General features: G+C 40.5%; 1 pseudogene; it reads left to right on the top strand.

Moving 5' to 3' along the window:
• Positions 1–1767: 1767 nt before the first annotated feature.
• LOC131190426 (vomeronasal type-2 receptor 26-like) lies at positions 1768–18005 on the top strand (annotated as a pseudogene).
• Positions 18006–23578: the final 5573 nt, after the last annotated feature.

Below are 23578 nucleotides of genomic sequence, written 5' to 3'. Positions count from 1 at the left end.
TCATTGGTGGCATTGTCTCTGCAACGAGGATGCAATTTTTACCAATAAGCTTCAACAAATCTCCTTTGACTCAAATTTTTCAGTATGTCAAAGTTTCTGCACTGACTTAGAGCCTCTCCATTCCACCCTGAGTTCTACTGTTTCAGCTGCCTCTCTTACAATGAATGATCTCTTTGATCTGCTAGTTTTTCTCTCTTTCTCTCTCATTTCAACCTTGGCTCATCCTTTTCAGCTGATGAGCCTGATCTGAAATTCTCAAATAAATAATCAGTAGAGATTTTCTTTGTTTCTTGACTTCGAAGAAGAAACATCTGCTTTTCTTGACATCTTCTTAGCAGAGTTGGACTGTGGATGGAGAAGAGAGGATGGTTCTTCTCTTCTACCACTCTCAGGCCCAATAAGGTCATCAGAATGGGTAGAAAAATGCAAAAATGTTGACTTTTTCTCTGAAGTAAAAATGAGATAAGCTTGACAATTTCATTCTGTACCACCAATTAAATGAATGGGTCCCAGTTTAGAATTTACTTTTCTTAAATATGTGAATTTCATTTGAGGGGATGCCAGCATCCCAATCATACAATCAGTTATTTGTCAGCTAAGTCTCTATGGTGGACATGTGAGTCCTATAAACACCTCCAGAAATTGAGCACTTACCGCATTTGTTAACAGTCATAGTTGCTCATTTTATGTGTCATTGTGGGTGCGTAGGTCTGTATGTGTCCTTTAATGTTTAATATTTCATGTGGAATAATAGGTCACACTTCCAATTATTAATTATTGGAGGAAATAAATAGGGAGAGGGAGGGAGAGAGAGAGAGAGAGAGAGAGAGAGAGAAATAGAGAGATTGAAAGTCTGAAAACTTAATGCAACAGCAAGAAAAATCACAATGTGAAGAATAAGATAAACCGAATTTGAAACTGAATTATGTACAGATGGTGAACATGTAATAACAAAAAAGTGTAAAGTTTCAAGGATTTGAACAGAGAATGAACAGGTTCAATTTGAATGACTGAATGCACTATTAAATTCAGTTATTAAATAAAGATGCAGAGAATTTGGGTAACTGGTATTCGGTTTACACTCTGTCATAGGTTAAGAGAATTTTTTTTGACATAAGTTGATGTATTCTTAGTATAGGAAATTAGAGAAATATTAAAGAATGGGTAAACATATTTCAAACCAATGTAAGATTTGTGAAAAGAATGGGGAAATAATATATCATGCAGGGTGGACTTATGAGAAAGCTCAGAAGTTTTAGATACAAATTGACAACAATGCAAAGAACTTGAAAGGCTAAAAATTATGAAGAAACCAGAATTATTTTTTACTGGGACTTCTGAGCAAAGAATTAGGTAACATTCAAGATTATTGTATCCTCAATGATGGAAGAATCATTGAATTCTCACAATAGAATAATAACTAGAGTAACTCAGAAATAATATGCATTCAGTATCCAAAAATAAAAGAAAAACGGAAAGTATCCCAGAGTTCTATTTGATAGGTGAGATTTTTTTTTAGGTGGGGGGTTAAAAATGCCTCCAAACCTCTCAGCCTTAGGTGGATTAAAAATACAATTGCTAAATTTAATAGTTAAATAAAATGTCGCTTCCATTGACTATGTCCTGATACATTTCAGGAGACCATCATCAGAGTACTGGAAAATGCTGTCCTTCCTTTTTGCAATCCAAGCGATCAACAAGAATCCCAACAGTTTGTTCAATGTCACCCTGGGATACAACATTTATGACAATTATTTCACAGCACAAATGACCTCGGAGGCTTTGCTGGACCTGCTTTCAGCGGGGGAGGCCAATGTTCCCAACTACAGCTGTAGAAGGCAAAGAAACACAGTGGCTGTTCTCGAAGGGGCTGATACTGACATCTCCATCCAGATTTCAACCATGTTGGGAACCTACAAAATCCCACAGGTGTGTCTTTGCTGTGAAGACCATTTTTAGACATGCAACTTACAGCCGGACATCCTCTCTTGTAAATGAAGAGCAAAGTTCTATTGTGGGAATTGCATGAAGTAAGGATGAAGGTTCTATCAAATATTAGAGAAGGATCTGAGCAGACAACCCTCTCTCTGCTACACTCGTAATGCAGACTGTGCATCTCTGCTGGCTCTTTGCAATAGCCAAATGCTTCATTGAAGAGCTGTGGTGGCTCAGTGGTTAGAATGCAGTACTGCAGGCTATTTCTGCTGACTGCTGCTACTGCAATTTGGCAGTTCCAATCTCACCAGGCTCAAAGTTGATTCAGTCTTCCATCCTTCTGAGGTGGGTAAAATGAGGACCTAGATTGTTGGGGGCCAAAGGCTGACTCTGTAAACTGCTTAGAGAGGGTTGTAAAAGCACTGTGAAGCAGTATATAAGTCTAAGTGTTTTTGCTAATGCTATTGAAGTGAGAAGAGAGGCAATGTAAACAGAATGACCAGGAGTGGAACAATTCCTCCATTAGGGCCGGATATTGTTTTTATGATCTCTCTCTCCAAAATAAAATAAAATAATAAAGTTAACTTTTTTTCCCCTTTTCAGATCAGTCACAGTTTTGATTCCCAGGTTGTGAGTGATGAAAATCCTTTCTTCTACCCAATGCTCCCTGCTGAAGGAGCCCAGTATCCAGGGATGGTGAAGCTGGTCCTCCATTTCAGGTGGACCTTGGTGGGTCTCCTTGCTCCAGACACCGAGAACGGACAAATGTTCATGAGGACAATGACTTCTGTGTTGATTAGGAATGGCATTTGCCCAGTTTTATCACAAACCTTTTCCCCAGCTTCTCGGCAAGCAAAAATAGAATGGCATTTATATCGCAGTTGGAGAAAGATCAATGTCTTTATTTTTGGTGCAGACTTGAATTCATTCAATTCAGGGGTTTTGCTTCTGGATCTAATATTTGAAAAGATTGCTGAAGCTCCTAGAGGAAAAGTCCTGCTCACCACAATCCGCTGGGACTTCACTGTTTCTTTGAAAAAACAATCTTTTCCTGTTGAATATTTCCATAGCACATTTTCCTTTCCTCTGCAGAAAAATCAATTTGCAAAGTATGTTAGGCGTTTGAACCTTTATTCTTTTATGAGACACCATGTAGAGACCTCCTTCCTGTGTTCCTACACCAACAATGCCTTTTCAGTGAAAGTCTGGATACAGTGCAGGCAGAGAGAAGACCTGGAAGCTCTCAAGGAAGAGGAGATGGATCCAATCCTGACTCGGGACAACTATTTCATTTACAACACAGTCTGGGCTGTGGCAAGGGCCTTAAATGCAGCTTATTTATCCAGATCCAGGAACACATTTAAAACTGGTAAAAACATGAAAAGTCCAAAGCTGAAGGCATGGCAGGTACTTATTTTCTATCGCACAGCTTTCCATAACAGCTGAGAATCTATGTTATTATTGTAAGAATCTGACAATAGTTATATGGTATTCTGAATATAAAAATTACATTAAATTCCAATTTTCCATTGCTCTCCTTTCTGCAATTTATTTCACCCTGCTCATTTCTTTTCCAATTTCTTTTTACAAGATTCTTGGTAAAAATATTATTCTTCCACCTCTTTCTTCTCTGACTCTTTTTTTTACAAGCAGGACCATGACCATGTCATAAAAGGTAAAGGTAAAGGTTCCCCTCGCACATATATGCTAGTCATTCCTGACTCTAGTGGGCAGTGCTCATCTCCGTTTCAAAGCCAAAGAGCCAGCGCTGCCCAAAGATGTCTCCACGGCCATGTGGCCAGCATGACTAAATACCAAAGATGCACGGAATGTTGTTACCTTCCACCAAAGTTGGTCCCTATTTTTCTACTTGCATTTTTAATGTGCTTTCGAACTGCTAGGTTGGCAGAAGCTGGGACAAGTAATGGGAGCTCACCCGGTTACGCGGCAGTAGGGATTTGAACCACTGAACTGCCAACCTTTCGATCGATAAACTCAGCATCTTAGCCACTGAGCCACCGCATCCCTTCTACCATGTCACACACAGTCTAAAAAGTGTATTGTATATTAAGCTTCCTGGGCTTTACTCAGAGTGGGTCTCATTCTTTGGCTAAGAATCCCTTTGGTTTTCCTTCCCTGGCTCAAAATTCTCAGTAGAAGCCTTTTGGGCCAAGAAGCTAAGCAGGCTAAGGTCAGGTGAGAAGATAAAGGGTTGGACTGGGAAAAGTCTAGAAGCAACAAGAGTGAAGAATATTCTGCATATTCTGAATATTCTATAGGTGTTCCATAAAATTGAAGGAGATGATAAATAATTCCCTCAACACTGTCAAACTATTTACCAAGTCTGCAGTACTATTAATCTTCTCGTCATTCCTATCACCCATCTCCTCCCACTTATGACTGCATTACTTTAACTTTGTTGCTTGCATCCTTACGATTGATTGTTTCCTAGTATGATTTTATTGCTTATTTATACCCTATGACTATCATTAAGTGTTGCACCTTATGATTCTTGATGAATGTATTTTGTCTTTGTATGTACACTGAGAGCATATGCACCAAAGACAAATTCCTTGTGTGTCCAATCACACTTGGACAATAAAGAATTATTCTATTCTATTCACTGGTACCAGAGATCATCTTTCAACATGAAGATATTGGGGTCAAGTTGCTTATCTGTCACCTCAATGCAGAATTTCATAAGCGCAACCTACTAGTAGAGCAAACATCACCACACTCATCCTCAAACTGAGCAAAGATTCTTTGAACCGATTGTCCTGTAAATCAGATTTTTTTTACGTTGTTTCTGTGTGGGGCATCTGATTTTATTTTGGCTTTATTGGCAAAATTCCTTCTGTGTTGTGAGAAGAGGGATTATTCCTGTAAAGAATATAGCCTAAGTAACGCCATATTGTGCTCCTATAACCCTAATTATTTTTTACCAAGTTAGCGGTTTACGAAAAACTTTTATGTAAGAAATCTATGAATACATATGACATTTTAAAAAAGGGAAGTCTCTGTGAAAACATGCTGGTGTCTTTTAATCAGGACACGCTGACCTATGCAAAAGTATTGTTCTTGTAAGTGAGAATTCTCATAAAGGGAATAATCATTAAGGGGTTTCCTGTAAATGATATTTCATTCAGTGGAGGGGGGATTTTCCAGAGAATGAAGGGGGACTTTCCAAAAGGCAAAAACACAGTTGTATTAGTCAAAACTGTTATGTAAGATGTGAAAACAATATTGGGTGATTGTCCTGTTGCATGTCTAAAAATATATTTAAATCATGTATTCGAAGCAGTCAGATATTCTCTCATCATTGGGGAGAACCCTTTTGCAAAAGTCTTTTATAATATATATATCCTTTGGATACATATCCTTTCCTCCCCGACCTCCAGACCTTCCGACGAGAGCTCAAGACCTTTCTGTTTTACCATGCAGGGCTGGCCTAATTGTAATATAGCTTTTAACTTGGCTTTTATTATCGTTTTATTAATAGTTTTAATGGAATTTGGCCTAATTGAATTAGATTTTTAAAATTATTTTTAATTTATTGATGAATCTATTTTATGTTGGCTGTAAACTGCCCTGAGTCCTTCGGGAGAAGGGCGGTATAGAAATTAAACAAACAAACAAACAAACAAACAAACAAATAAATATGTTTCCTTTCTATCTCTATTTTTATTCAATGAATCTGTTGTACACTTGTTCATGGTTTTTGTTGCTTTTTATGGGATTTTATTCCTAGTTTGTTTCTGACAGTGTTGTTCAGCACAACTTCCATTTCCTTTAGGGTTTTAATTTTGGACCTCGACAGTTCATACTGCATATATCCTTTGCTTTGGTTATTTCTCGTTGGTTTTCCAAACTCTGCAGTGACAACTACAAATGGAAGAGATAAAGAACATCCTTCACTCTCCTTATTTTCCATGTCGTTCTTGGTCCTTCTAACAAGATTTTTATTCCATATTCCTCATATAGATCCTTCATGCCAGCTCAAATGGAAGCATCTTACCAAAGAGTTTTCTATGTCCTGTGTAACATTGTCCATTTTCTCTTCCATTCCAGCTTCATTCTTTCCTTCGAACCTCTCAGTTTTATAACAATTCCATCAATGGAGTATATGTGGATGAGAATGGAAAGCTGGTAGCAGACCTGGATATTATGAACACAGTGATTTTCCCCAATTACTCTGCTATCATAACAACACTTGGGAGGCTAGAAAGAATGGGATCTTTGGATATCAAGTTCATGATGAACCAGAATGCTATTGCAAAGATGGAGATGCTGAACAAGGTGAGAAAAAGACTTTATTCTGCTCTTTATGAAGGTCTTTCCAAGATGATTGCAGAATTGGAGCAAGGACAGACGTGGGATGTCATCGGAGAAAATATTACTTCAGTAACAGAGTTGTTAATGCCTGGAATGCATTACCTGACTCATCCCAAAATCCCCAAAACTTTAACCTAAGAGTGTCTACTGTTGACCTCACCCCATTGCTAAGAGGTCTGTAAGGGGTGTGCATAAGAGCACCAGCGTGCCTACCATTCCTGTCCTAATGTTCCCTTTGGTTGTATTCATTTTGTGTGGTTATTTCATGCTTATACTTATATATATGCTTATATATCGTATAGTTATTTCATGCTTATGCTCATATATACTGTTGTGACAAATAAATAAATAAATAAATAAAAATTAGATGTTCTGTTGGCTATGAGAAAAATATCCTTAACTATTCCAGTTATCTGTTATCTGTTTATCAAATTTCTACAAGGAAGCTGGATTGATTTTGTCAAAGCCAAACTCCATTCAACCTTCTTTTCTGTAGGTACATTGAGAATTTAATCTAAAATTGTGGTGGGAGAGAAATTAGAAGAGGAGGTAAATACACAAACAGCAAGCAACCACATCAGTTTGAGGAGCTCTTAGTTTCTTGTAGTCTTCACATTTAACAAATTTGAAGAGTAGTAATTTAGCAATTACCTTCAATTGGAGATCCCCAATCTTTTCTTTTTACATATTTTAGGAAATAAATTAATTCATGTTGTGGAAGTTATTTCCCCCCTCTCTTTCTGGCCAGCCCTTCCCTCCTTCCAGGTGTGTGGAAAGCTGTCCTCCTGGATTCATGAAGGTGGCTCAGGAAGGGAGACCCATCTGCTGTTACGACTGTCGTCCTTGCGCAGAAGGATTCATCTCCACCATGGAAGGTGGGTGACAGAAGGAGAAAGGGACAGACTCTAAAGAGGACCATAAATTGAGATTCTCCATGAACATGCATTTTGAAAGGCTTAGCCAGAGTGGGTCCCTCCTCTTTCAGTCTTGATCAAGCCCAGAGTGTGTGTGTGTGATTTTTGGTACCTTGGGTACAGGAATGTCAGGGAATAAGGAGCATCAACACATCTTGACAAAAAGAGATGACCTAGCATGGAAGGGGACAAATTCCTACATCCTAGAATCTGTACACACCCTAATCCTCCAGAGGAGTCACAACATCAAATTGGCAGGCCACTTTGGGTTCCTAAAGACTTTACACTTAGCACACAGGCAATTCTGGTGGCCCAGCATAAAGAAAGACATGGACAGTTATGTGAAAAGTTGCACCATTTGTACCACAATGAAAAAAATGACCAGGAAAATCCCCCAGACTGCTGCAACTGGTGGCAGAGCCAATTAGGCCATGGGAGGAATCGCAATGGACTTTATAGTGGAGTTGCCAAAAAGTGGGGGGAACATGGTGAATCTGGACTGTAATAGACTTGTTCTCCAAGCAGGCATACTTCATACCCTGCAGTGGACTACCCTCAAACCACCAGCTAGCCAAACTATTCCTGAAGCACATCTACCACCTACATGGAGTACCATGAAGAATTATCTCAGACAGTGGGGTCCAGTTCATGGCTAAATTCTGGAGGGATTTCCTGCAGTCCATTGGGTCATCCCAGGGCCTTAGCTCAGCCTTTCATCCAAGCACCAATGGGAGGGGGGTGTAGAGAGACTGAATGCCATGGTAGAACAGTACCTAAGTTGTTACATAAACCACCATCAGTCCAATTGGGCGGACCTCCTGCCTTTCGCTGAGATCACGTACAATAATGCTGTTCGCAGTAGCACAGGACTAACTCTGTTCAAAGTAGTGAGCAGCATGGATTTCGCCCCAATGCCAGAATATTCAAGGGATCTCCCCTCCTCAGTCAGGGTTCCGACCAATGCCCTAATTAAATCATGAGCCTCGAGCCAAGCTTCAAAAGAAATCCAGTTATTTATTAGGAGCTTCATGTTGGCATGTTCTAAATGAAGCCAACTCTGACCCCACATAATTGGCGACTGCCAGGGGGAGGGCCTTCTCTGTGGCAGCACCAGCCCTGTGGAACGAGCTTCCTCCGGGATTACGACAACTCCCCGACCTCCGGACCTTCAGACGTGAACTGAAGACTTTATTATTTCAGCGCGCTGGACTAGCCTAAGAATAAAATGTTTTAGCTAAATTTTAAGGGTTTTTTAATGGGTTTTTACCGTTTTTAGTGATTTGGCTATGATAATATTTAGTTTTAATTGGGTTTTTAATGCTTATTTATTATATTGTTTTTTTTTGTTTTGTTTTTTATAAAAAAGTTTTATTTTTACAATCATATCAAATAATTCATCCAATGTACAGTTATATACAATTAGTCGGGCCTGACCAGTCACCACCCCCCTTTTTAACACTCTTCCCTCTTCTACCTTCTTTTACTTTCCAATCCTTCCTCTCCTTCTCTTATCTACCTCCTCTCCTCCCTCCACCCTACACTCCTTCTTCCTCTTCTACCCCTCTTCCTTCCTCTTCTCCTCTTTCCTACCTCCTACTCTCTCTTTTTTCCCTCCCCACCGTTCTAAAATGGCAACTGGTCAGACCCGACCCTACATTAATTATATTTATCTTCAATAATCCCTGTACATTAACCATCACTCCAACACTAGCCTCAACCCCCCAATTCCCCTCCCCCTTACCCCCCACCTCCCACCCCGACATCCCAGAACAAAATGCAGGGTATCAAAACTAACAATCATAATCTAAAATAATTCCTAAATTATAATCTCTAGTCTCTCCACGCTTAATCACACTCTCAATTCCCCTCTCCTTCAGAAATATATCTAATACAAATTATTTCCTAAATTTACTCATATGCTATTCGATATTTTTTTATCTGATACTTATTTTGAATATAATCAATCCACATTTTCCATTCTAAAATATATTTTTCTTGTGTATAGTCTTTCAAGTAAGCAGAGATTTTTGCCATTTCTGCCAGATTTGATACTTTAAGAGTCCATTCTTCAATTGTAGGTAATTCTTCTTTCTTCCAATATTGAGCAATCAAAAGTCTTGCGGCTGTTATTAAGTTCAAAATCAATTTAGTCTCTATAGCTGTACAATCCATAATTATTCCTAGTAAAAAGAACTGCGGGGTAAACTTAATCTTCTTTTTCAAAATATTCTGCATGATCCACCATACTTTAATCCAAAATGCTTTAACTTTTTTACAAGTCCACCATATATGATAATAAGTGGCATCTTCACAATTTAATTGCCGTTATCGGCCAAAGGAAACTTTTGGAACACTAGCCGCAGATCACATTTTGCTTTAGGCCTTGCTCCTCCCACTGTTTCCGTTGTAGTAGTTGCCAGTTGTTGTTGTGCCTTCATCTCTTGTTCCTTGCGTTTAGCAGCAGCTCTTGTCAGCCTTTGTTCTTTTGAGTCTGAACCCGTCGTAGGTATTTCCAACACTTGTAATAAATCTTCTTCCATCACAATCTGTTCTTGTACCTGCTTCACTTCTCTTTCCTTCACTTCAGCCTCCCTTCTTCTAGCTTCCAATGGGGGAAGACTTCCAACTTTTAATACCTCAACATAAAATTCTCTTGCTTTTCCAACTGTATTGAGACGATGTACTTTCCCTGCATAATATACTATTATACCAGTTGGAATATCCCATCTATATTCAATCTGATGTTTTTTAAGTTCATTCACCAGGAAGGCAAATTCCTTCCTAGCCCTTAACATTTTGGTGGAATTTCCTTTAATATTAAAATATCTTGACCAGCAATCTGAATCTTCTCCCCCTTATATGAAGCTTGCAAAATCTGATTTCTCACTGTTCTGTTTGTAAAATAAATAACAACATCCCTTGGCAACTTTTTTTGCCTTGCTATCCAAGAATTCACACGATATATTTTATCAATTTGATAAGCCACATCTGCTGGACGAGCTGCTAATATCTCAGCAAATACTTCAGAAAAATTTCCTTAAATCCTCTTCTTTATTCTCTTTCAGACCACGAATTCTTAGAGCAAATTCCATATTTCTATATTGTATCAAAACTATTTCATCCTCTGTTTTTCCATTTTACTTTGAAATTCATCCATTTTATTTTCTAATTTTGAATTATGTTGCTTAATTTCTTCAACCTCCTCTTCCAATAAAATCACATTAGTTGCCAAACTTTGTACTGCAATTACAAATCCTTCCTTAACTTCTTTATTTCCCACTTGAATTTCTGATATCTGCTCTTTCATTTCAGACATCTCATCAGTTATTACTTTAAATTTTTCTTCTATAAAGCCTTTTAAGTTCTCTTGTACCACCTCTAAGTTCAATGTTCTAGTCTCCACTGTATGAGCTGGAGAGGCACCAGCTGATGAAATTCCAGAGCCCTTTGTTACAGTAGATTTTAATTGTTTGGCTGCCATCTTCTATAAAATTATTTATTTATTTCCAACTTAATATTCAGTTTAAATCTTCTTAACCTCTGAGAAACAGTCTTTTAAAGCAATATTTAAAAATCTCCCCTAGATTCTATCAGCAGGCAGCAAAGAGTTAAAGAGTTAAAGTAGCAAGTAACATGCAATTTACTGGCAGACGGCAAAGGCTAAGTATCACTTTCACTTTCCGCTCGTTAACTTGTTAACAATTCGCCTCCATTTTCTTGCTGTTTTCAAGCTTGTTACAAAGTATCGGGGAATTGGCTTGGCTACTTGCATAAAGTTCTCCCACTTTCGTTCTGTCCGGTATAATCCTTTATTATCCAAAATAAATCTCGGTGTTTGGTCGTGGTGATTAGTTCCGCCAAAGCAGAAAAAATCCTCGGATCTGGAGCTCTTCGGGTTGCTGGAGGGAACTTAACCCTTCAAACCCCTTTTTTCTCAGGGGCTTTAGGGAAATTCAACCTCTGCCCTCAGCTCACCGTCTCCTCTTCTCCCGAAGAGAGGGTTTTTCGAACCGCTGGACAGCAGATTTAAGCTGTCCTAGCGATTCCACATAATCCAGAGGTTGGTGATCGTAAAGATCACCGCCATCACCTACGGTGCCAAACCGGAAGTCTATTATATTGTTTTTTAATATGCCTGTGAACCGCCCTGAGTCCTACGGGAGATGGTGCGGTATAAAAGTATGATTAATAAATAAATAAATAAATTTACATTCCGATCCTGACCCTGTTTCCCGTCTCCCCAAGGTGTGTCATCAGTCACATTCTCCAATGAAGCAATTTTGCAGGTTGTAGAGATCACTCCCCTCCGGCCACTGTGGGTAACTGTGGAGACGGCCTTGACAGAGATATGACTGGAATGTGCTTTTGTTTTGATTGATGTGCTGCCTCACTGCAAAGTTTGTTATCCCATCCCCCCCCCCCACCTATGGCAACTCGAGAGCAGGCCAGGGACGCTTTGTGAGTTCACAATACATTATGTCATAGTGAACTGTAAGAAAATATCTTGGAGATTAATATGGTACAAAGGTGAAGCAAACAGTGATACAGATCATGGATAAAGATATGGGATAGGTGAGGGTTGAGTATTGTGAGAGAAGTGACACCTCTTGCTCTTCATCTTTTACAACACATCTTCCATGTTTCTTGACTTCATTGCTCTAAATAATGAGAGTTTCTGGATTCCAGAATATAATGGTGGAACTTTGATAGGATCTTTGGAAGAGGATTGACCAAAATCTGGGAAGAGTCCATGTCTGGTGGGCACTTGGGCAGCCACATTTTCAAGTTGTAGTTAAAAAGTAAAGGTAAAGGTTCCCCTCGCACATACATGCTAGCCGTTACTGACTCTCGGGGGCGCTGCTAATCTCCATTTCAAAACCAAAGAGTCAGCACTGTCCGAAGATATCTCCGTGGTCATGTGGCCGGCATGACTCAACGCCAAAGGCACACGGAACGCTGTTACCTTCCCACCAAAGGTGGTCCCTATTTTTTCTACTTGCATTTTTACGTGCTTTCGAAACTGCTAGGTTGGCAGAAGCTGGGACTAGTAACGGGAACTCACCCCGTTACATGGCAGCACTAGGGATTTGAACCGCTGAGCTGCTGACCTTTCGATCGACAAGCTCAACGTCCTAGCCCCTGAGCCACCGTGTCCCTCTCCAAGTTGTAGTTACTTAACCTTTAATCAAAGGATGTATTTCTTTGCTAGAGGAGTTTCTCAGAGTGTCTTTGATGTGCTCATCATTCTACTTTCTGGGGAGGGAGGGAGTTGGTAGCCTTATGTCATAATCCTTTGACTGCTCCATCTGTTCAGGTGGTGCCTTTTTGGGTCTGCTTCAGGTGACCCCTGGCTTTATACTTCCTGAGTCTGACATTGCAGAGGTTCTGCTGGAGGCTCCTCTTAAAGCAATTTTCAAACTCATGGTCCATGGAGGGGAGAGGAGGAGAGGAGAGGAGGAGAAGAATAAGAATAAGTTGGAATTGAGGCAAACTTCCTTCTTGGTCTTATTGGAAGATGTTCCTTTTTCTAATAATAAAGGAAAATGAGGAATGCTTTTTTTTTTATAAAATTTTTTTATTTTTACATTCATATCCAACAACTCATCCAATGTACAGTCATATACAATTAGTCGGGCTTGCCCAGTCACCCCCCCCTCCTTTTAACTCTCTTCCCTCTTCTACCTTCTTCTACTTTCCAGCCTTCCTCCCCTTCTCTTATCTACATTCTCTCCTCCCTCCACCCTATACCTTCCTTCTCCCTCTTCTAGCCCTCTTCCTTCCTCTTCTCCCTCTTCTCCCCCTCTTCTCCTCTTTTCTCCCTCCCCACCATTCTAAAATGGTAGCTGGGCAAACCCGACCCTACATTAATTATATTTATACATCTTCAATAATCCCTGTATATTAACCATCACTCCATCCTCTACCCTCATCCCTCACCCCCAGTTCCCCTACCCCTTACCCCCCAGCCCCCCGACTTCCCAGAACAAAATGCAGGGTATCAAAACTAACATATAATTTAAGATTTCTTTTGGATTATGATTGTTAGTTTTGAAAATGAGGAATGCTTTTTGATGTCCTCACTCCATACCCAACTCATCTTCAGGGGACACTCCACCTAACATTCCTTTCTCCATGGCAAAAGAAGTGTTTACCCACTTCAGCTGGCATAAGCTACCCTTCACATGTACATAATTCCACTATGGATCTCACTGGTGCCTTAAAGCATTGACAAAAGACTGAGCTCCAATTTTCAAGAGGTTCAGCAGTGAAAAGGTAAAATGCTGGAACTGCTTTTGCTTCTTGAATCCTTTCTTCTTCTTCCCTTCTTCTCTCTACAAGTTCATTGATAAAATGGTAGCAGTAAAAAAGAAAGAATATTAAGATGTTTTAGCTGGAGGAAAATGAAGAAATATATTGACTTCACCTACACACAACTGTTCACACCAAAAACAAGTTTATCTGAAATATGCATTTGATTAAAGGACATGTTAAAGGGAGACCTTCCTCTTCCTCTTTTTCAGATGCAGACAAATGTACCAAATGTCCAGAGGATCAACATCCAAACACCAATCGAGTTCACTGTATCCCCAAGATTCAAAGTTATCTTTCTTATAGGGAAAATCTGGGGATCATCCTGACTTCCATTGCCTTGTTCCTCTCTTTAACCACAGGCTTTGGCTTGGGGATCTTCATTAAATCCATGGAAACACCAATCGTCAAAGCCAACAACCGGGACCTCTCCTACATCCTCCTGGTTTCACTCCTGCTTTCCATCTTGACCTCCTTCCTCTTCATTGGCCGGCCAAGGAAGGTGACCTGCCTCCTGCGACAAACAGCCTTCAGCATCATCTTCTCAATTGCCATTTCTTCAATCTTGGCCAAAACGATCACAGTGGTGTTAGCCTTCTTGGCCACCAAACCAGGGAATAAAGTGCAGAGATGGTTGGGGAAGAGCTTGGCCAACTCCATTGTCCTTTCTTGTTCCAAGCTGTCATCTGCAGCATTTGGTTGGGAACTTTCCCCCCATTCCCTGACTTTGACATGCACTCCCAACCTAGAGAGATCATCCTACAATGTAATGAAGGTTCTGTCACCATGTTTTATGTTGCCCTCGGATACATGGGCTTCCTGTCTGCCATCTGCTTCACAGTGGCTTTTCTGGCCAGAAATCTCCCTGGGGCCTTCAACGAAGCCAAGCTGATCTCCTTCAGCATGCTGGTCTTCTGCAGTGTCTGGGTGTCCTTTGTGCCAGCCTACCTGAGCACCAAAGGGAAGTACACAGTGGCTGTGCAGGTCTTCTCCATCTTGGCCTCCAGTGCTGGTCTGTTGGGCTGCATCTTCTTCCCTAAATGCTACATTATTGTTTGTAGGCCAGATCTGAATACCAAAGAACATTTGATGTCAAAATAAAATAGAAAGAAAGAGTTTTACAAATCTATTTTTTTTTTTAAATGTCAGGTTTTCATCGTTTAATCGTTGTTTGTTTATTCATTTATTAAACTTAAATGCTGGCCATCTCAGCTAGAGAAGAATCTAGGCTGCTTACAACCAAGAAAAAAAGACAGAAATTAAAGCAATAAATAATACTTTGTTTTAAAATCAACAAATATGGAAACGAAAGATGCCCGTGGGATGAGCCATTCCTCTTATTCCTAAATGTACTGTTATTTATATCCCTTCATATTTGTAATGGAACCAATGCACCAAGTCTTATTTTTAGTCACAATAGTGTAGTTAAATTTAGTTTTTGGATGAATGGGACTTTTTATTAGGCAAATGGAGACATGAGGAATGTGGCCTTGCAGCTCAGAGGTGGCCCTGCAGCTGAGAGTGATCAGTTTTGTCAGAATGTTCTCATAGCAACCCTGGAATCTGAAGATGAAAATGCTCCTTATAATTAAGGCCAGTTTTCTTTATAGATAATAGAAGGGCTCTCACAGTCAGCAGCTCCTCCCACTGGTTTCTTTGGAGTGAGAATGGAGAATGGAGATAAACCTCTTAGGACAGGGGTCTCCAACCTTGGTCCCTTTGAGACTTGTGGACTTCAACTCCCAGAGTCCCTCAGCCAGCTTTGCTGACCCCTGCACTAGAAGTCTTCCAAGGTCCCAAGGCCTGTTTGGGATTTTCTTTTCAATGAGATCTCCATGTATTAATCTTAAATTGGAGCTGATTTTATAATTTCTTGTAACTGAAGTGAAATTTCCTTTGCCATCTGTTCTAGACATATCCATTTTTTGCATGAGAGCTGATTAAGAGACAAGAAAGTGACAACCCGTGGACCACATCATTGGCTAAGAGAGAGAAAATTATGGAGTGGAAAGAAGTTTTAGTTTTAGTTTCTCGACACTTTCTGTGTTCTCTTTTCATATTGATACAATGAGAGCCTCTCTGCTTTCTGCCTCTAGACGCTCCGGAGTCCAGGCATCACTCCCAGATGTCCCTGGCTCCATTTCTGCCTCCGATGCAGAGCCCTCGTTTGGGCCTTCCTTCCCTGACTCCAGAACTGGCCCATTGTCCTCCCCAGCCTCCTCACTGTCCGACTCTGCTGCCAGGTCCGCAGGCTGCTGGCAGACCACAATATTGGGTTGGGGACTCCGCCTGTCTTCCTCTCTTCTAGACCACCCTCCCTGCCTTTCCCAGGAAGACACATAGATCTCCTGTAGCCTCCCTGTCACTCCTGGCTCTCCAGGAACTTTGCTTCATTGCCCATCCAATTGCCTTCATGAGGACTTGAAACCCATTCTCCTTGTCAGGATTGGGAGCTTCTTGTCACCTCTCTGAAGCACAACCAGCTGCACAAATTGGGTGAATTTTAAAGAGTTGGAAGCCATCTGGCTGGACTTGCGAGGAGAGAACCAGGCAAATCAAGGTTCAGAGCCTCAGCCAAGTATGTGAAGGTTGTCAGAAAAACCACAAGTGGAGATGAGCCAGAGAGCTTGGCAAGGTATTCAGAAAGTGGTTTGCCATTGAAGGAAAGGCTGAAAAACCCCTTCCCTAATACCTTTACCTTAAGAAGCTAAAATCTTAAAGCAGACAGGCCTTGATCCTTAGTAACCTGCCAGCATACAAGAAGGAATACTTAAGAAAGCAAAAGTAGCCAAGAATGCTTGTTCAAGTGAAACCCTAAACATACCATAACACAAGTCAACCACTGGGGAAAAGGCGAATTTCGGGGCAAAACCTGAGATGCCTTACACAATGTAAGCCACCCTGAGTCTTCGGAGAAGGGCGGGATATAAATTCAAAAAAAAAGAGAAGAAGATGCAAAACAAGACCACAAACTAGGCTGATCTCTTGTCTTGTGAACGTTGCCATGCTGGTTACCCATGGACCAGTGGTGGGAACCAAAGACTATCTACTATTGACCTCACCCCATTCCTAAGAGGTCTGTAAGGGGCGTGCATAAGAGCACCAGCGTGCCTACTGTTCCTGTCCTAATGTTCCCTTTGATTGTACCCAATTCGTATGGTTATTTCATGCTTATACTTATATATACTGTTGTGTTTGACAAATAAATAAATAAATAAATAAATAAAATAAATCCCCATTTCCTCCTGATCAGCTGTGACTCGGGATGCAGAGAATAGGTGGGGTGTGGTCCCAGTCAGGTTCTCCAAACTACTCAAAATTTCCACTACCGGTTCTCCAGAACTGTTCAGAACCTGCTGAATACCACCTCTGCCATGGACCCTAAATCCAAAAGACCCTATAAAATGTTTCTAATTTTATGTGCATTGGACAACACATAGTTGGTTTGTGGTAAGTCTGGATGAGTTCACATAGCACCCTTAACTTGGTTAAGGAAAGAGACTTGCTACATTGGCATAATGTACCATGCCAAAATATATACACCAGATACTGTCTTAGTGTGACAAACTGTTTCACATATTTGCCCGGGAGAAGGTTCCCAACTACTGGAATGGATGAAATGGGACAAACTTTCTTAAAATCTCACTCAATATTTTAAGGGGCTTTGTGGCCAACTATAGATGAGTCCCCAGTTCCTTAGAGGTTTCTTTGGGGATGCAAAGGAGAAAGAAGCCACTTTTAATCTGGTTACCTCTGAAGCCCAATGCCTCCCTGTGGGCAGTGCCAGGCTGAGGTGTGCCCAGCTTGCTAAAACTACTGCAGAAATGCCTGAAAAAAACCTGGATGACCTCTACACGAACTGTAAACTTGCCCGTTAATCCACTTGATGATTCCACAGAGCTCAGTAAAGATGGCTTCTACCCAATCCAGGTTAAGGAGAGAGCACGTGCTTCCATGATGGTCAATGGAGTTTGACTCACTCAGTTCAAGTCTGCAGAGGATGCAGAACTTTCAGTCACCTGGTGGGGCATTCACACAACACAGGGGCTCAGCAATTGAGTCCTCAAAGGGGTCTGAGGGGGTCCTACCAATGCTAGGGGTGCTGACGCTGTCCTAATGCAAACATGATTGCAAGCACCTTAGAAAGGGGTGCTTTGACTTGGACCCCCCCACTGCAAGGAATCCCCATTACTCTGATGTACTTGTGTTCTCCCAGCCTTGTCATGCACTAAGAGGGCTCCTCCCTCAAAGAAATGGTTTCCAGCCATGCCTGAGGCTGCCTGAGCTGGATTGGGTAAAGAGCCCCACTTGCTTTCCTCTTTTCCCAGCATACTCTCCCTGCCCTTGACAGGAAGGGACATCAACCTCTTGCAATCCTCCTGGCCTTCGAGGAACGATGCTTCATCACTGTCCCTGCAGCCTTCACGAGGACTTGAAATGGACTCTCATGTTCAAGACTGGAGCTTCCCTGCTGCTGATGCTTCACAAAGCAACCAGATAAAAATTCTGCCCTAGTTTAGCGAGTCGGAGTCCACTTGGAAGGTTTTGCAAGACTGAAGCCAGACTCAGGAAGGTCCACAGCCTCAGCCAGCTGAGTGTGAAAGGTCAGAAAGAACGTAAGTGGCAAAGCTTTTCAGAAGTGGTTTGCCGTTGCCTCTTTCCTAGGGCTCTAAGTGATTGGCTGGACCAGGTTCACCCAGCTAGTTTTCTGTCCAAAGCAGGACAAGAACTCATGGTCTCCTTGTTACTAGCTGGATGCCTTGACCACTAGACTAGACTGCCTCTGGTCAAGCCATACAACTTACTTAACCTGGTCATTTCACCAATAGCTGCATTCACACTTTCAACCATGGTTTTGTTGTCCCTAATTCAGGTCTGAGCCTGGTGCCGAAGCCAATGATGGACGCCAGACACGAGGTGCAGGTTTTCTGATTGCTTTTTATTAGAGTACTCCAAGGAAAAGGGCTCCTGGCCAAAATGCCAAGAACCAAGAACAAAGGATTAAATAAGCTTTATACATTTTCACTAAAAGAGAAGGCGGGACAAGGCGAGATAATAAGAAATAACATCTAATAAACATTTTAGTAATAATTCTACCATTTGTTCTATGAATCTCTACCTGTCCCTATTCCTAAGCCTTGGCTAATGAATGCCCCAGGAGTTATCTAATACACCTTTCATTGACTGCAGGCCAACTGTATTCCTAATTTTTAGATGAGGCCTGCAAGTTGTCCAACTCTTGTTACTTTTATCAGCTTTCTAACTACCCAGAATTGTTACAAGATTTACACATGCATATTTCCTGTGGATATGCAGTCTTTGTTCTTGCCAGACCGCTTCCTGATTTACTTCCAAGTGTGTGTCCTGACCTGGCTTTACTTTAGCAGACAGCCCATCGGTTTATTTTTGGAGGTTGTATAAGAAAGCTCCATATTAGGATTAATACACGGAGATCTCATTGAAAAGAACATTCCAAACACGCCCTATTGTTAACATTAGGCTGGGTTCAAGGATACTGAGTGCTTCCATGGAATTATAGCAAAGGGAGCACTAGAGTTAAGTGTCACCAACCTAGAGTGGTGCCAAACTCCATAGCACTGGGTGAGCTTCCCTAGCAGTTTCTGGAGGCAAGAGATCACACTGAAGGACAGCAGAAGTCACTTTTCTGGCTGTTGAAGTTTCTTGCTCTAGCACCACTTTCTGGACATGTCCTAACAGGAAGGGCTATGACCACTGCAGAACCGTGCCTTAAGGGGATTATCTGTGATTTTCACTAATATGCTTCTCTCCAGCTACCCTTCCTTACACGGAAGAAGTTCAAGGTCCCAAGAGGAGAAGTTTATTCTCACTGTTATTATTACCATACCTCTTCAGACCTCTTCTCCTATTTCTCCAGTGACTGCCTTTAATTTAAACATCAAACTGAAGCAACAAGGAAGGGATCTTGTACTAGAAAAGGATAAATACCACAGGTTATGATCTTTGTGCCTCAACTTTCAAGATAGGAAGGAAGTGCCCTCTTGAATGTACTTTCTCTCTCTACCAGGTTTGTCTCTGGTTTGAATTCTTCTAATTCTTTGTTAGGAACAAGAGGATTGATTCAACCTCATGAATTATGGATGTCCTGCTTCTGCTTCTGATGCTGCTGTTGTGCCAGCCAGTCTCTGGGATACTTAGAATGAAGTGCCCACTGAATTTGGACCACCAGGACGGAGAAAAGCCATGGAGCTATTACAGGCCAGGAGATCTTCTCATTGGTATAGTCATCTCTGCATCATCAGTAAAAGATGCAACATTACCTTTCAACGTGGCTCCTTCCAATCAGATTCAGTTGTAAGTTATTCGCTCTGATGGAGTTTCATTCCCTCCATTTTTGAGTTCTAGCCCTCTTCTCCCCGCCCCTTGTTATTTTATTTACTCTTATATTGCAGGATCTGGCTAATTTTTTGAATCCTTTTGATTTCCAAGCCTCTATATTTTGTCTTGTTTAATGAGAGTAGAAATGAGGTTTCAGGCAAATGAAACCTGAAAGAAGTCCACCTTATTTTCCTCTCTCTGTTCAATCCTAAATTCATGACTGGAATACAATGGTTTTAATTTTGTCTGCCCAACCAAATCTACATTTTTACAACCGATTGCTATTCAATGTCTGATTTTAGACATTGAATAGAAGATGGTTTATTTTTAAAACAGCTGGTAGCTCTACTTTAATGACTGAATTATTCTGCAACCTGGTTACTGGGCTATGAATATTAGCATTGCTAAAAATAATGGAATATTTCTGATTTTTAAAAACCTTTTTAAGGACTATCTCCATCCTCAATACCCACATCATTAAAGGGTAATGGGTGACAAACATTTGCCTCTGGTTTTTGGATCAATGTTGGCTTTAGTCTCAGCCTGTAGAGAAAAAAGAGGATTAAATGGAGAAAAAGTATATTTTTGTTGACATTGAGGATGCTAATATTAACACGAGTATGGTTTTACATTAGTTTACCCAATGGAAAGGAATCAATACTGTCCATGATTTTAAATATTGACATGGTGAAAAAGAATCCCCAGCTCCTGCACAATCTCACACTTGGCTACAACCTCCATGACAACTATGATAACCTCCTTGGCACTTCAGAAGCCTTGCTGGATATGCTCTCTACTGGAGAAGACAATGTTCCCAACTACAGCTGTGGAAAGAAGGACAACCTTTTGGCTCTTGTGGCTGGAGCTTACCGGGACATCTCCATCCAGATGTCAACTGTAGTTCGCCCCTACAAAGTCGCACAGGTTTGTTTTTGTGTTCCCATATCTGGCAAGTGAACGGGGTGGTAGTGTTTGATGATAGATCCAACCATATCTTCTCAGCTGCTACAAATATATCTTCCAAGTATTGATTTAAATCTTCCAAATCCCTTACAGTGAATATATTTGTGATTGTGGAGGTCCAGAGATAGAAGTAATAGATCTATTATTTTGAATGTCAATTGTATAAGAAAGAGGGAGAACAATATCTCGGACTGCACATCGGAGAAACAACCTGTTGAGATCCTAATATTAAAACAATGTATTTCCTGTGTGATCAGAATTCAGAAATTATATTGTATATAATACAGCTTTTTTTTTAGAAGAAATTAGTTCAGCTGAAATCTTCTTTTTCATTCTTTATGCTTATTGTACTTATTTTTCTAAATTCTATTCAGACTGGTTAATGTTCTGTGTTTCATATTCTGTATCTTGACATGGGCTAATGACTAATCAACAAGAAACTGTTCTAATATGTGCATGAGAAAAAGGTTGGAGTCATTAAAAGCTAAGTATTGGGACTTGGTAAGGCCCCCAAATATAACAAAATCCTTCACTCCTTTTTTCAGGTCAATGATAAAATTGCTTCAGAAGCTCAGAGTGATAAAAGTCAATTCCCTTTTTTCTATCCAACGCTCCCTAGAGAAGGTTTCCACTACCTAGGAATTGTCCAACTGCTCCTCCATTTTGAATGGACCCTGATTGGTCTCTTTGCTCCGGACACAGAGAAGGGAGAGCATTTCATGGGGACTTTTACTCCTATGCTTGTCAGGAATAGTATTTGTGTTGTTATATCACAACAATTCTCAGTAATTGGACACACAGCACCTCTCCAGGGTGCCCTGTCTAAGTGGAAACAAGTTAATGTCTTTGTTCACTTCTCGGAATTTAGTCACATTTCTGACAATATTCTTTCTTTCCATTTAACATTTGAAAGTTTGCCAGGTCCCATTGAAGGGAAAGTCTGGATCATGACAACGCTTGGAATATGTTTAGAGAGAAAGAACACACATCTCAAGTACGTCCATAGCATTTGGAGCTTTCCTCCTCAGTGGAAAAAGAGTTGGAACAAAGAGGATGCCTATAAAACATATTTCCTTTTGAAACGTGAATTTCAGGATGAGTATTTTCATTGTTCTATTTCAAAACACATATTTTCTGTCAAAGGGCGGAGAAGATGCACCCAGAAAGCACCACTGGAGACCCAAGACAAAAAGAATGACCTGTGGATCATAAATAACCTCTATGTTTACAGCGTCATTAAGATTCTGGCCCACACATTAAATACTGCATCCAATTTCTACAGGAGAAGGGAGAAGGGAGAAGAAAGGTTGCAGCCATGGAAGGTACGGGGTCACAACAAGGACCCATCAAACTGAATTCCTTTTCAGGGTTTTTGGTGCTGTCTGAGCTTGGTTGTTTAAGATCTTAGCTGCTGTACAACATCTTCTACTTATTGAAAGAGCACTGCATCCTCCCTTCTACAACCAAGACATTTCGTATATTCAAAAAAATGTTCCCAGATGCCTTCTGATTTTAAGTTCCTGTAAACCAAAATGGCTCTTCTCCTTGTTGTCTTTCCTGAAGGCTAAAAGCAGCTCCTTTGATCTCTTCCTCTCCTTCTTTGTCCTTGACAAAAGCTGTTGAAAACTCTGTGCAATGTCTTCATACGTCTGGTATGATTCCCCTGGATCATTCATGACATCATCATCAAATGAATAATATGATTATTATCATATCATTAAAACATTGCTACTACTTTATTGTAATCAATAACCATTGTATATATATATAATAATGTGAGAAAAACTACAAATGAAATCTTAAAGAAAGATATAGATTGTGGCTGCCATTCATTTGTTGTTATCTAAGATGCAATCATGTATCAAGTCCTAGATGCTAAAAATCAGATAGGTTCCAACCAGTTTTTACTTATACAGTACACCTCTCTCTATCACAAAATCATAATTTTATTTTCTGGAAGCTGAGAACCTTTTTAAAGGAGATCAAACTAACTTGTCTAAGTGTTACAAGTTTTGCATCATAAAATCATGATTATACTTCCTTTATTCATGAAATCATGAATCATACTTCCTTTATTAATGAAAATATAGTAAAATCAATCACCAAGGTCTATTTGTTTTTTGCAATTCCCCATTTTTATCAGTAAGATTAAAATTTACCTTTTACAGTTTTTAAGATAGTTGTACCCACTTAATTAGGGATGCGGTGGCTCAGGGGCTAAGACAGCTGAGCTTGTCGATCGAAAGGTCAGCAGTTCGGCGGTTCGAATCCCTAGTGCTGCCATGTAATGGGGTGAGCTCCTGTTACTAGTCCCAGCTTCTGCCAACCTAGCAGTTTCAAAAGCACATAAAAATGCAAGTAGAAAAAATAGGGACCACCTTTGGTGGGAAGGTAACAGCGTTCCGTGCTCCTTTGGCGTTGAGTCATGCCAGCCACATGACCACGGAGACATCTTCGGACAGCGCTGGCTCTTCGGCTTTGAAATGGAGATGAGCACTGCCCCGTAGAGTCGGCAACGACTAGCACATAAGTGTGAGGAGAACCTTTACCTTTACCTTTACCCACTTAATTATCATGCTATCCAGTACTCCATTAACTATATCTCCATTCATCACTTCATGAAGCATTTTATTAATTCTGTGCTAAAAATCAAGTTATACCATCAGAATTCAAATAATCTGTTAAGGAAGTGTAATGATATGTGGTAATGAGTTTGGGGAACCATAGAAAGAGATACAGGAAAGGATCAGATAAGATGGTTGGGATGA

The sequence above is a fragment of the Ahaetulla prasina genome, chromosome 2 (genome assembly GCF_028640845.1).
Source record: "Ahaetulla prasina isolate Xishuangbanna chromosome 2, ASM2864084v1, whole genome shotgun sequence".
Taxonomy (NCBI): Eukaryota; Metazoa; Chordata; class Lepidosauria; order Squamata; family Colubridae; genus Ahaetulla; species Ahaetulla prasina.
Note: the sequence above shows the minus strand (reverse complement) of the source record. Positions and strands in the feature narration are given on the sequence as shown.